Here is an 11,282-nt window from a genome sequence, read left to right on the forward strand (position 1 = left end):
CTTTTCAGTTCTTGACTGAATTCTTGCAGATATGTGATACTGTTAAGACTAATGGAGTAGATCCTGAAGTCTACAGGCTCATGCTTTTCCCTTTTGCTGTAAGAGACAGAGCTAGATTATGGTTGGATTCTCAACCCAAAGACAGCCTGAACTCTTGGGATAAGCTGGTCACGGCTTTCTTAGCCAAGTACTTTCCTCCTCAAAAGCTGAGCAAGCTTAGAGCTGATGTTCAAACCTTCAGACAGAAAGAAGGTGAATCCCTCTATGAAGCTTGGGAAAGATACAAACAGTTGACCAAAAAGTGTCCTTCTGACATGCTTTCAGAATGGACCATCCTGGATATATTCTATGATGGTTTATCTAAGCTATCAAAGATGTCATTGGATACCTCTGCAGGTGGATCCATTCACCTAAAGAAAACGCCTGCAGAAGCTCAAGAACTCATTGACATGGTTGCTAATAACCAGTTCATGTACACTTCTGAAAGGAATCCTGTGAGCAATGGGACGCCTATGAAGAAGGGAGTTCTTGAAGTTGATACTTTGAATGCCATATTGGCTCAGAACAAAATATTGACCCAACAGGTCAATATGATCTCTCAGAGTCTGCATGGAATGCAAGCTGCATCCAACAGTACTCAAGAGGCTTCTCCTGAAGAAGAAGCTTATGATCCTGAGCACCCTGCAATAGCAGAGGTAAATTACTTAGGTGAACCTTATGGAAACACCTATAACTCAACATGGAGAAATCATCCAAATTTCTCATGGAAGGATCAAAAGCCCCAACAAGGCTTTAATAATGGTGGAAGAAACAGGTTTAGCAACAGCAAGCCTTTTCCATCATCAACTCAGCAACAGACAGAGAACTCTGAACAAAATACTTCTAATTTAGCAAATCTAGTCTCTGATCTATCTAAGGCCACTGTAAGTTTCATGAATGAAACAAGGTCTTCCATTAGAAATCTGGAAGCACAAGTGGGCCAGCTGAGTAAAAGGATCACTGAAATCCCTTCTAGTACTCTCCCAAGCAATACAGAAGAGAACCCAAAAGGAGAGTGCAAGGCCATTGACATAAGCGCCATGGCCGAACCTCTGAGGAGAGGAGAGGACGTGAATCCCAAGGAGGAGGACCTCCTGGGACGTCCAGTGATCAATAAGGAGCTTCCCTCTGAGGAACCAAAGGACTCTGAGGCTCATCTAGAGACCATAGAGATTCCATTGAACCTCCTTATGCCCTTCATAAGCTCTGATGAGTATTCCTCTTCTGAAGAGAATGAGGATGTCACTGAAGAGCAAACTGCCAAGTTTCTTGGTGCAATCATGAAGCTAAATGCCAAATTATTTGGCATTGATACTTGGGAAGTTGAACCTCCCTTGTTCATCAATGAACTAAGTGATCTGGATCAACTGACATTGCCTCAGAAGAGACAGGATCCTGGAAAGTTCATAATACCCTGTACCATAGGCACCATGATCTTTAAGGCTCTGTGTGACCTTGGTTCAGGAATAAACCTCATGCCCCTATCTGTAATAGAGAAACTGGGAATCTATGGGGTGCAAGCTGCTAAAATCTCATTAGAGATGGCAGACAGCTCAAGAAAACAGGCTTATGGACAAGTAGAGGACGTGTTAGTAAAGGTTGAAGGCCTTTACATCCCTGCTGATTTCATAGTCCTGGATACTGGAAAGGAAGAGGATGAATCCATCATCCTAGGAAGACCTTTCCTGGCCACAGCAAGAGCTGTGATTGATGTTGACAGAGGTGAAATATTCCTTCAATGGAATGAGAACTCCCTTGTGTTTAAAACTCAAGGATCTCCCTCTGCAACCATGGAGAGGAAGCAGAAAAAGCTTCTCTCCAAGCAGAGTCAACCAGAGCCCCCACAGTCAAACTCTAAGTTTGGTGTTGGGAGGCCACAACCAAACTCTAAGTTTGGTGTTGAACTCCTATATCCAAACTCTAAGTTTGGTGTTGGAGAGTCTCAACAAAGCTCTGCACATCTGTGAGGCTCCATGAGAGCCCACTGTCAAGCTATTGACATTAAAGAAGCGCTTGTTGGGAGGCAACCCAATGTTTATTTATCTAACTATATTTTTCTTAGTTATGTGTCTTTATAGGTTCATGATCATGAGGAGTCATAAAATAAATATAAAAATTGAAAACGGAATCAAAAACAGCAGAAGAAAAATCACACCCTGGAGGAGCATCTGTCTGGCGTTCAAACGCCAGAACAGAGCATAGTTCTGGCGCTGAACGCCCAGAATGGGAGCATCCTGGCGCTGAACGCCCAGAACAAGCATGGTTCTGGCGTTCAACGCCAGAAATGGCAGCAAAGGGGCGTTGAACGCCCAAAATGGGCACCAACCTGGCGCTGAACGCCCAGAGTTGTGTGCAAGGGCATTTTACATGCCTAAATTGGTGCAGGGATGTAAATGCCTTGACACCTCAGGATCTGTGGACCCCACAGGATCATCTCAGGATCTGTGGACCCCACAGGATCCCCACCTACCTCATCATCTCTCTTTCCATTCATGATCATCCCTTCTTTTTTTCCATTTACCACTCACATCCATACACCCACTACCTTCAAAAATTCAACATCTCTCTCCCACCCAATCCCACCCATATGGCCGAATACACACTCCCATCCATCTCCTCCATATCTTCTTCTTATTCTTCTATTCTTTCTTCTTTTGCTCGAGGGCGAGCAACATTCTAAGTTTGGTGTGGTAAAAGCATAGCTTTTTTGTTTTTTCCATAACCATTGATGGCACCTAAGGCCAGAGAAACCTCTAGAAAGAGGAAAGGGAAGACAAAAGCTTCCATCAAGGGTCTATAGCTCAGTGGTAGAACATTTGACTGCAAATCAAGAGATCCCTGAGATACCTCAAGGGATACATTTTCTTCCACACAATTATTGGAAGCAACTAAGGGTGGAACATCAAGAGCACTCCATCATCCTTCATGAAATCAGAGAAGATCTAAAAGCACTAAAAGAGGAGCAACAAAGGCAAGGAAGAGACATAGAAGAGCTCAAGGACATCATTGATTCCTCAAGAAGGAAATGCCACCATTACTAAGGTGGATTCATTCCTTGTTCTTAATTCTTCTGCTTTTCGTTTTCTATGTTATATGCTTATCTATGTTTGTGTCTTCATTACATGATCATTAGTAGTTAGTAACTTTGTCTTAAAGTTATAAATGTCCTATGAATCCATCACCTCTCTTAAATGAAAAATGTTTTAATTCAAAAGAACAAGAAGTACATGAGTTTCAAATTTATCCTTGAACTTAGTTTAATTATATTGATGTGGTGACAATGCTTCTTGTTTTCTGAATGTATGCTTGAACAGTGCATATGTCTTTTGAAGTTGTTGTTTAAGAATGTTAAATATGTTGGCTCTTGAAAAAATGATGACTAGGAGACATGTTATTTGATAATCTGAAAAATCATAAAAATGATTCTTGAAGCAAGAAAAAGCAGCAAAGAACAAAGCTTGCAGAAAAAAAAAAAACGCGAAAAAAAAATAGAAAGAAAAAGAAAAAGCAAGCAGAAAAAGCCAAAGCTCTTAAAACCAAGAGGCAAGAGCAAAAAGCCAATAACCCTTAAAACCAAAAGGCAAGGGCAAATAAAAAGGATCCCAAGGCTTTGAGCATCAGTGGATAGGAGGGCCTAAAGGAATAAAATCCTGGTCTAAACGGCTAAACCAAGCTGTCCCTAACCATGTGCTTGTGGCGTGTAGGTGTCAAGTGAAAACTTGAGACTGAGCGGTTAAAGTCAAGGTCCAAAGCAAAAAAAAAGAGTGTGCTTAAGAACCCTGGACACCTCTAATTGGGGACTTTAGCAAAGCTGAGTCACAATCTGAAAAGGTTCACCCAATTATGTGTCTGTGGCATTTATGTATCCGGTGGTAATACTGGAAAACAAAGTGCTTAGGGCCACGGCCAAGACTCATAAAGAAGCTGTGTTCAAGAATCATCATACTGAACTAGGAGAATCAATAACACTATTCGAAATCTGAAGTTCCTATAGATGCCAATCATTCTGAACCTCAATGGATAAAGTGAGTTGCCAAAACTATTCAAGAGGCAAAAAGCTATAAGTCCCGCTCATATGATTGGAGCTATGTTTCATTGATAGTTTGGAATTTATAGTATATTCTCTTCTTTTTTTCCTATTTGATTTTCAGTTGCTTGGGGACAAGCAACAATTTAAGTTTGGTGTTGTGATGAGCGGATAATTTATACGCTTTTTGACATTGTTTTTAGTATGTTTTTAGTAGGATCTAGTCACTTTTAGGGATGTTTTCATTAGTTTTTATGTTAAATTCACATTTCTGGACTTTACTATGAGTTTGTGTGTTTTTCTGTGATTTCAGGTATTTTCTGGCTGAAATTGAGGGACTTGAGCAGAAATCAGATTCAGAGGTTGAAAAAGGACTGCTGATGCTGTTGGATTCTGACCTCCCTACACTCAAAGTGGATTTTCTGGAGCTACAGAACTCGAAATAGCGCGCTTTCAATTGCGTTGGAAAGTGGACATCCAGGGCTTTCCATCAATATATTATAGTCCATACTTTGGCCAAGAATTGACGACGTAAACTGGCGTTCAACGCCAGCTTTCTACCCAAATCTGGCATCCAGCGCCAGAAAAGGATCCAAAACCAGAGTTGAACGCCCAAACTGGCACAAAAACTGGCGTTCAACTCCACAAATGGCCTCTACACGTGCAACACTTAAGCTCAGCCCAAACACACACCAAGTGGGCCCCGGAAGTGGATTTATACATCAAATACTTACTCATGTAAACCCTAGTAGCTAGTTTATTATAAATAGGACCTCTTACTATTGTATTAGGCATCTTTGGTCTCAGTTTTATTCCATTGTTCATCTTAGGAGACTATTGATCTCGTTTAGGGGGCTGGCCATCTCGGCCATGCCTGGACCTTCACTTATGTATTTTCAACGGTAGAGTTTCTACACTCCATAGATTAATGTGTGGAGCTCTGCTGTTCCTCAAAGATTAATGCAAAGTACTACTGTTTTCTATTCAATTCATCTTATTTCGCTTCTAAGATATCCATTCGCACCCAAGAACGTGATGAAGGTGATGATTATGTGTGACGCCCATCATCCTTCCCCCTTATGAACGCGTGCCTGACAAACACTTCTGTTCTACATGAATTAAGCTAGAATGAGTATCTCTTAGATCTCCTAACCAGAATCTTCGTGCCGTAAGCTAGAATGATGGCGGCATTCAAGAGAATCCGGAAAGTATAAACCTTGTCTGTGGTATTCCGAGTAGGATTCAATGATTGAATGACTGTGACGAGCTTCAAACTTGCGAGTGCTGGGCGTTAGTGACAGACGCAAAAGGAGGGTGAATCCTATTCCAGCATGATCGAGAACCGACAGATGAATGGCCGTGCTGTGACAGAGCATGTGAGCATATCTTTCACTGAGAGGAGGGGATGTAGCCACTGACAACGGTGATGCCCTTGCATAAAGCCAGCCATGGAAAGGAGTAAGACTGATTGGATGAAGATAGCAGGAAAGCAGAGGTTCAGAGGAACGAAAAGCATCTCCATTCGCTTATCTGAAATTCCTACCAATGATTTACATAAGTATCTCTATCCCTATTTTATTATTTAATATTCGAAAACACCATTATCACTTTATATCTGTCTGACTGAGATTTACAAGGTGACCATAGCTTGCTTCATACCAACAATCTCCGTGGGATTCGACCCTTACTCACGTAAGGTATTACTTGGACGACCCAGTGCACTTGCTGGTTAGTTGTATCGAAGTTGTGACAATCATGAATTAAGATCAGAGCACCAAGCTTTGGAGCCATTACCAGGATTTGTTCGAGCCTGGAGATCACAATTTCGTGCACCAAGTTTTTGGCACCGTTGCCGGGGATTGTTTGAGTTTGGACAACTGACGGTTCATCTTGTTGCTCAGATTAGGTAATTTTCTTTTTGTTTTCTTTTCAAAAAAAATTTTTCAAAAATATTTCAAAATATTCTCATCTGTTTTCGAAAAAAAAAATGTTTTCAAAAATTTATTCAAAATTTTTAAGAATGAATTCTAGTGTTTCATGAAGCATGTGAAGCCTGGCTGGCTGTAAAGCCATGTCTAAATTCATTTGGACTGAGGCTTGCAATTTGTTATCAAAGAGCAACTTAGTTGTTGCTCATCCACCTGTTGCTGATCCATGATCACCTGCTGAAGCTTGGCTGGCCATTGGCCATGTCTAGTATTTTGGACCGGAGCTTTCTTTGAAAGCTTGGCTGGCTAGTGAGCCATGTCTAATTCCTGGACTGAAGCTTTAGACTAACATGGCAAGATTCCTGGAATTCATATTAAAAATTTTTGGAATCCTTATTTTTCCTTTTAATATGCGAAAAATATAAAATAAAAATCCAAAAAAAATTAGAAAATAATAAAAATAAAAAATATTTTGTATTTCTTATTTGAGTCTTGAGTCATATCATAAGTTTGGTGTCACTTGCATAAGCATCTTGCATTTTTTTTCGAAAATATCATGCATCCATAGTGTTCTTCATGATCTTCAAGTTGTTCTTGGTAAGTCTTCTTGTTTGATCTTGATGATTTTTTGTTTTGTGTCTTTTCATGTTTATCATATGCATTCTTGAATTCTTAGTGCGTAAGCATTAAAGAATTCTAAGTTTGGTGTCTTGCATGATTTCTTTGCATTAAAAATTTTTCAAAATTGTGTCTATGATGTTCATCTTGACGTTCATAGTGTTCTTGGTGTTCATCTCTACATTCATAGCATTCTTGCATGCATTCATTGTTTTGATCTAAAAATTTCATGCATTGCATAATTTTCATGTTTTTCATAAAAATTTCAAAAATCAAAAAAAATATCTTTCCCTTTTTCTCTCATCAAATTCGAAAATTTGGATTGATTTTTTCAAAAATTTTTAAAATCAAGTTGTTTCTTATGAGTCAAATCAAATTTTCAATTTGAAAATCTTATCTTTTTCAAAATCTTTTTCAAAAATCAAATCTTTTTCAAAATTCTTAGTTATTTTTGAAAATTCAAAAAATATTTTTCAAAAATATTTTTCTTAATTTTTTCACAAATTTTCGAAAATAACATAAACAATTAATGTTTTGATTCAAAAATTTGAAGTTTGTTACTTGCTTGTTAAGAAAGATTCAAACTTTAAGTTCTAGAATCATATCTTGTGATTTCTCATGAATCAAGTCATTAATTGTTATTTTAAAAATCAAATCTTTTTCAAAACTAATTTCAATCATATCTTTTCAAAAATATCTTCTTATCTTATCTTTTTCAAAAATATCTTTTCAAAATATCTTTTCTAACTTCCTAACTTCTTATCTTTTCAAAATTTGTTTCAACTAACTAACTAACTTTTTGTTTGTTTCTTAACTTTTTCAAAACTACCTAACTAACTCTCTCTCTCTAATTTTCAAAAATATCTCCCCCCTTTTTTCAAAAATTTCTTTTTAATTAACTAATTATTTTTATTTTTATTTTTGATTTCAAAAAAAAAAATTTCGAAAAAAAAAATATTTACTAACATTTTTCAAAAACCATTTTTCAAAAATCACTAACTCTTTTTCAAAATAATTTTCGAAAATTATCCCTCCCCCATCCTATTCTATTTATTCATTCATATCCTAACATCTCATCTCACATCTCTTCCATCCGTACAGTTGTGTTTCTTCCTTTACATCACATTCTTTGTCTCCCCCTCTTTTCTTCCACTCACAAAGGGATCCCTATACTGTGGTATAAAGGATCTCTATTATTATTATTATTTTTCTGTGCCTTCTTCTTTGTCATATGAGCAGGAGCAATGATAAGAACATTCTTGTGGAAGCAGATCCAGAACCTGAAAGGACTCTGAAGAGAAAATTAAGAGAAGCTAAAATACAACAATCCAGAGATAACCTTTCAAGAAATTTTCGAACAGGCAGAGGAGATGGCAGCCGAAAATAATAATAATGTAAGGAAGATGTTTGGTGACTATACTGCACCTAATTCCAATTTACATGGAAGAAGCATCTCCATTCCTGCCATTGGAGCAAACAACTTTGAGCTGAAACCTCAATTAGTTTCTCTGATGCAGCAGAACTGCAAGTTTCATGGACTTCCATCTGAAGATCCTTTTCAGTTCTTGACTGAATTCTTGCAGATATGTGATACTGTTAAGACTAATGGAGTAGATCCTGAAGTCTATAGGCTCATGCTTTTCCCTTTTGCTGTAAGAGACAGAGCTAGATTATGGTTGGATTCTCAACCCAAAGACAGCCTGAACTCTTGGGATAAGCTGGTCACGGCTTTCTTAGCCATGTACTTTCCTCCTCAAAAGCTGAGCAAGCTTAGAGCTGATGTTCAAACCTTCAGACAGAAAGAAGGTGAATCCCTCTATGAAGCTTGGGAAAGATACAAACAGTTGACCAAAAAGTGTCCTTCTGACATGCTTTCAGAATGGACCATCCTGGATATATTCTATGATGGTTTATCTGAGCTATCAAAGATGTCATTGGATACCTCTGCAGGTGGATCCATTCACCTAAAGAAAACGCCTGCAGAAGCTCAAGAACTCATTGACATGGTTGCTAATAACCAGTTCATGTACACTTCTGAAAGGAATCCTGTGAGCAATGGGACGCCTATGAAGAAGGGAGTTCTTGAAGTTGATACTCTGAATGCCATATTGGCTCAGAACAAAATATTGACCCAACAGGTCAATATGATCTCTCAGAGTCTGCATGGAATGCAAGCTGCATCCAACAGTACTCAAGAGGCTTCTCCTGAAGAAGAAGCTTATGATCCTGAGCACCCTGCAATAGCAGAGGTAAATTACTTAGGTGAACCTTATGGAAACACCTATAACTCAACATGGAGAAATCATCCAAATTTCTCATGGAAGGATCAAAAGCCCCAACAAGGCTTTAATAATGGTGGAAGAAACAGGTTTAGCAACAGCAAGCCTTTTCCATCATCAACTCAGCAACAGACAGAGAACTCTGAACAAAATACTTCTAATTTAGCAAATCTAGTCTCTGATCTATCTACGGCCACTGTAAGTTTCATGAATGAAACAAGGTCTTCCATTAGAAATCTGGAAGCACAAGTGGGCCAGCTGAGTAAAAGGATCACTGAAATCCCTCCTAGTACTCTCCCAAGCAATACAGAAGAGAACCCAAAAGGAGAGTGCAAGGCCATTGACATAAGCGCCATGGCCGAACCTCTGAGGAGAGGAGAGGACGTGGATCCCAAGGAGGAGGACCTCCTGGGACGTCCAGTGATCAATAAGGAGCTTCCCTCTGAGGAACCAAAGGACTCTGAGGCTCTTCTAGAGACCATAGAGATTCCATTGAACCTCCTTATGCCCTTCATGAGCTCTGATGAGTATTCCTCTTCTGAAGAGAATGAGGATGTCACTGAAGAGCAAACTGCCAAGTTTCTTGGTGCAATCATGAAGCTAAATGCCAAATTATTTGGCATTGATACTTGGGAAGTTGAACCTCCCTTGTTCATCAATGAACTAAGTGATCTGGATCAACTGACATTGCCTCAGAAGAGATAGGATCCTGGAAAGTTCATAATACCCTGTACCATAGGCACCATGATCTTTAAGGCTCTGTGTGACCTTGGTTCAGGAATAAACCTCATGCCCCTATCTGTAATAGAGAAACTGGGAATCTATGTGGTGCAAGCTGCTAAAATCTCATTAGAGATGGCAGACAGCTCAAGAAAACAGGCTTATGGACAAGTAGAGGACGTGTTAGTAAAGGTTGAAGGCCTTTACATCCCTGCTGATTTCATAGTCCTGGATACTGGAAAGGAAGAGGATGAATCCATCATCCTAGGAAGACCTTTCCTGGCCACAGCAAGAGCTGTGATTGATGTTGACAGAGGTGAAATATTCCTTCAATGGAATGAGAACTCCCTTGTGTTTAAAACTCAAGGATCTCCCTCTGCAACCATGGAGAGGAAGCAGAAAAAGCTTCTCTCCAAGCAGAGTCAACCAGAGCCCCCACAGTCAAACTCTAAGTTTGGTGTTGGGAGGCCACAACCAAACTCTAAGTTTGGTGTTGAACTCCCATATCCAAACTCTAAGTTTGGTGTTGGAGAGTCTCAACAAAGCTCTGCACATCTGTGAGGCTCCATGAGAGCCCACTGTCAAGCTATTGACATTAAAGAAGCGCTTATTGGGAGGCAACCTAATGTTTATTTATCTAACTATATTTTTCTTAGTTATGTGTCTTTATAGGTTCATGATCATGAGGAGTCATAAAATAAATATAAAAATTGAAAACGGAATCAAAAACAGCAGAAGAAAAATCACACCCTAGAGGAGCATCTGTCTGGCGTTCAAACGCCAGAACAGAGCATAGTTCTGGCGCTGAACGCCCAGAATGGGAGCATCCTGGCGCTGAACGCCCAGAACAAGCATGGTTCTGGCGTTCAACGCCAGAAATGGCAGCAAAGGGGCGTTGAACGCCCAAAATGGGCACCAACCTGGTGCTGAACGCCCAGAGTTGTGTGCAAGGGCATTTTACATGCCTAAATTGGTGCAGGGATGTAAATGCCTTGACACCTCAGGATCTGTGGACCCCACAGGATCATCTCAGGATCTGTGGACCCCACAGGATCCCCACCTACCTCATCATCTCTCTTTCCATTCATGATCATCCCTTCTTTTTTTCCATTTACCACTCACATCTATACACCCACTACCTTCAAAAATTCAACATCTCTCTCCCACCCAATCCCACCCATATGGCCGAATACACACTCCCATCCATCTCCTCCATATCTTCTTCTTATTCTTCTATTCTTTCTTCTTTTGCTCGAGGGCGAGCAACATTCTAAGTTTGGTGTGGTAAAAGCATAGCTTTTTTGTTTTTTCCATAACCATTGATGGCACCTAAGGCCAGAGAAACCTCTAGAAAGAGGAAAGGGAAGACAAAAGCTTCCATCAAGGGTCTATAGCTCAGTGGTAGAACATTTGACTGCAAATCAAGAGATCCCTGAGATACCTCAAGGGATACATTTTCTTCCACACAATTATTGGAAGCAACTAAGGGTGGAACATCAAGAGCACTCCATCATCCTTCATGAAATCAGAGAAGATCTAAAAGCACTAAAAGAGGAGCAACAAAGGCAAGGAAGAGACATAGAAGAGCTCAAGGACATCATTGATTCCTCAAGAAGGAAATGCCACCATTACTAAGGTGGATTCATTCCTTGTTCTTAATTCTTCTGCTTT

General features: G+C 39.6%; 2 non-coding genes across 2 annotated transcripts; both read right to left on the reverse strand.

The window, feature by feature from the left end:
• Positions 1 to 212: 212 nt before the first annotated feature.
• LOC148553424 (small nucleolar RNA R71) lies at positions 213 to 320 on the reverse strand. The gene has a single exon (XR_015893210.1). It is a non-coding gene; the product is annotated as a small nucleolar RNA R71 (small nucleolar RNA).
• Positions 321 to 8,378: 8,058 nt separating this feature from the next.
• On the reverse strand, positions 8,379 to 8,486 carry LOC148553425 (small nucleolar RNA R71). Its single transcript, XR_015893211.1, has one exon. It is a non-coding gene; the product is annotated as a small nucleolar RNA R71 (small nucleolar RNA).
• Between the last annotated feature and the right edge of the window lie 2,796 nt (positions 8,487 to 11,282).

The sequence above is a fragment of the Arachis ipaensis genome, chromosome B7, assembly GCF_059453495.1.
Source record: "Arachis ipaensis isolate K30076 ecotype BB chromosome B7, ASM5945349v1, whole genome shotgun sequence".
Classification (NCBI taxonomy): domain Eukaryota; kingdom Viridiplantae; phylum Streptophyta; class Magnoliopsida; order Fabales; family Fabaceae; genus Arachis; species Arachis ipaensis.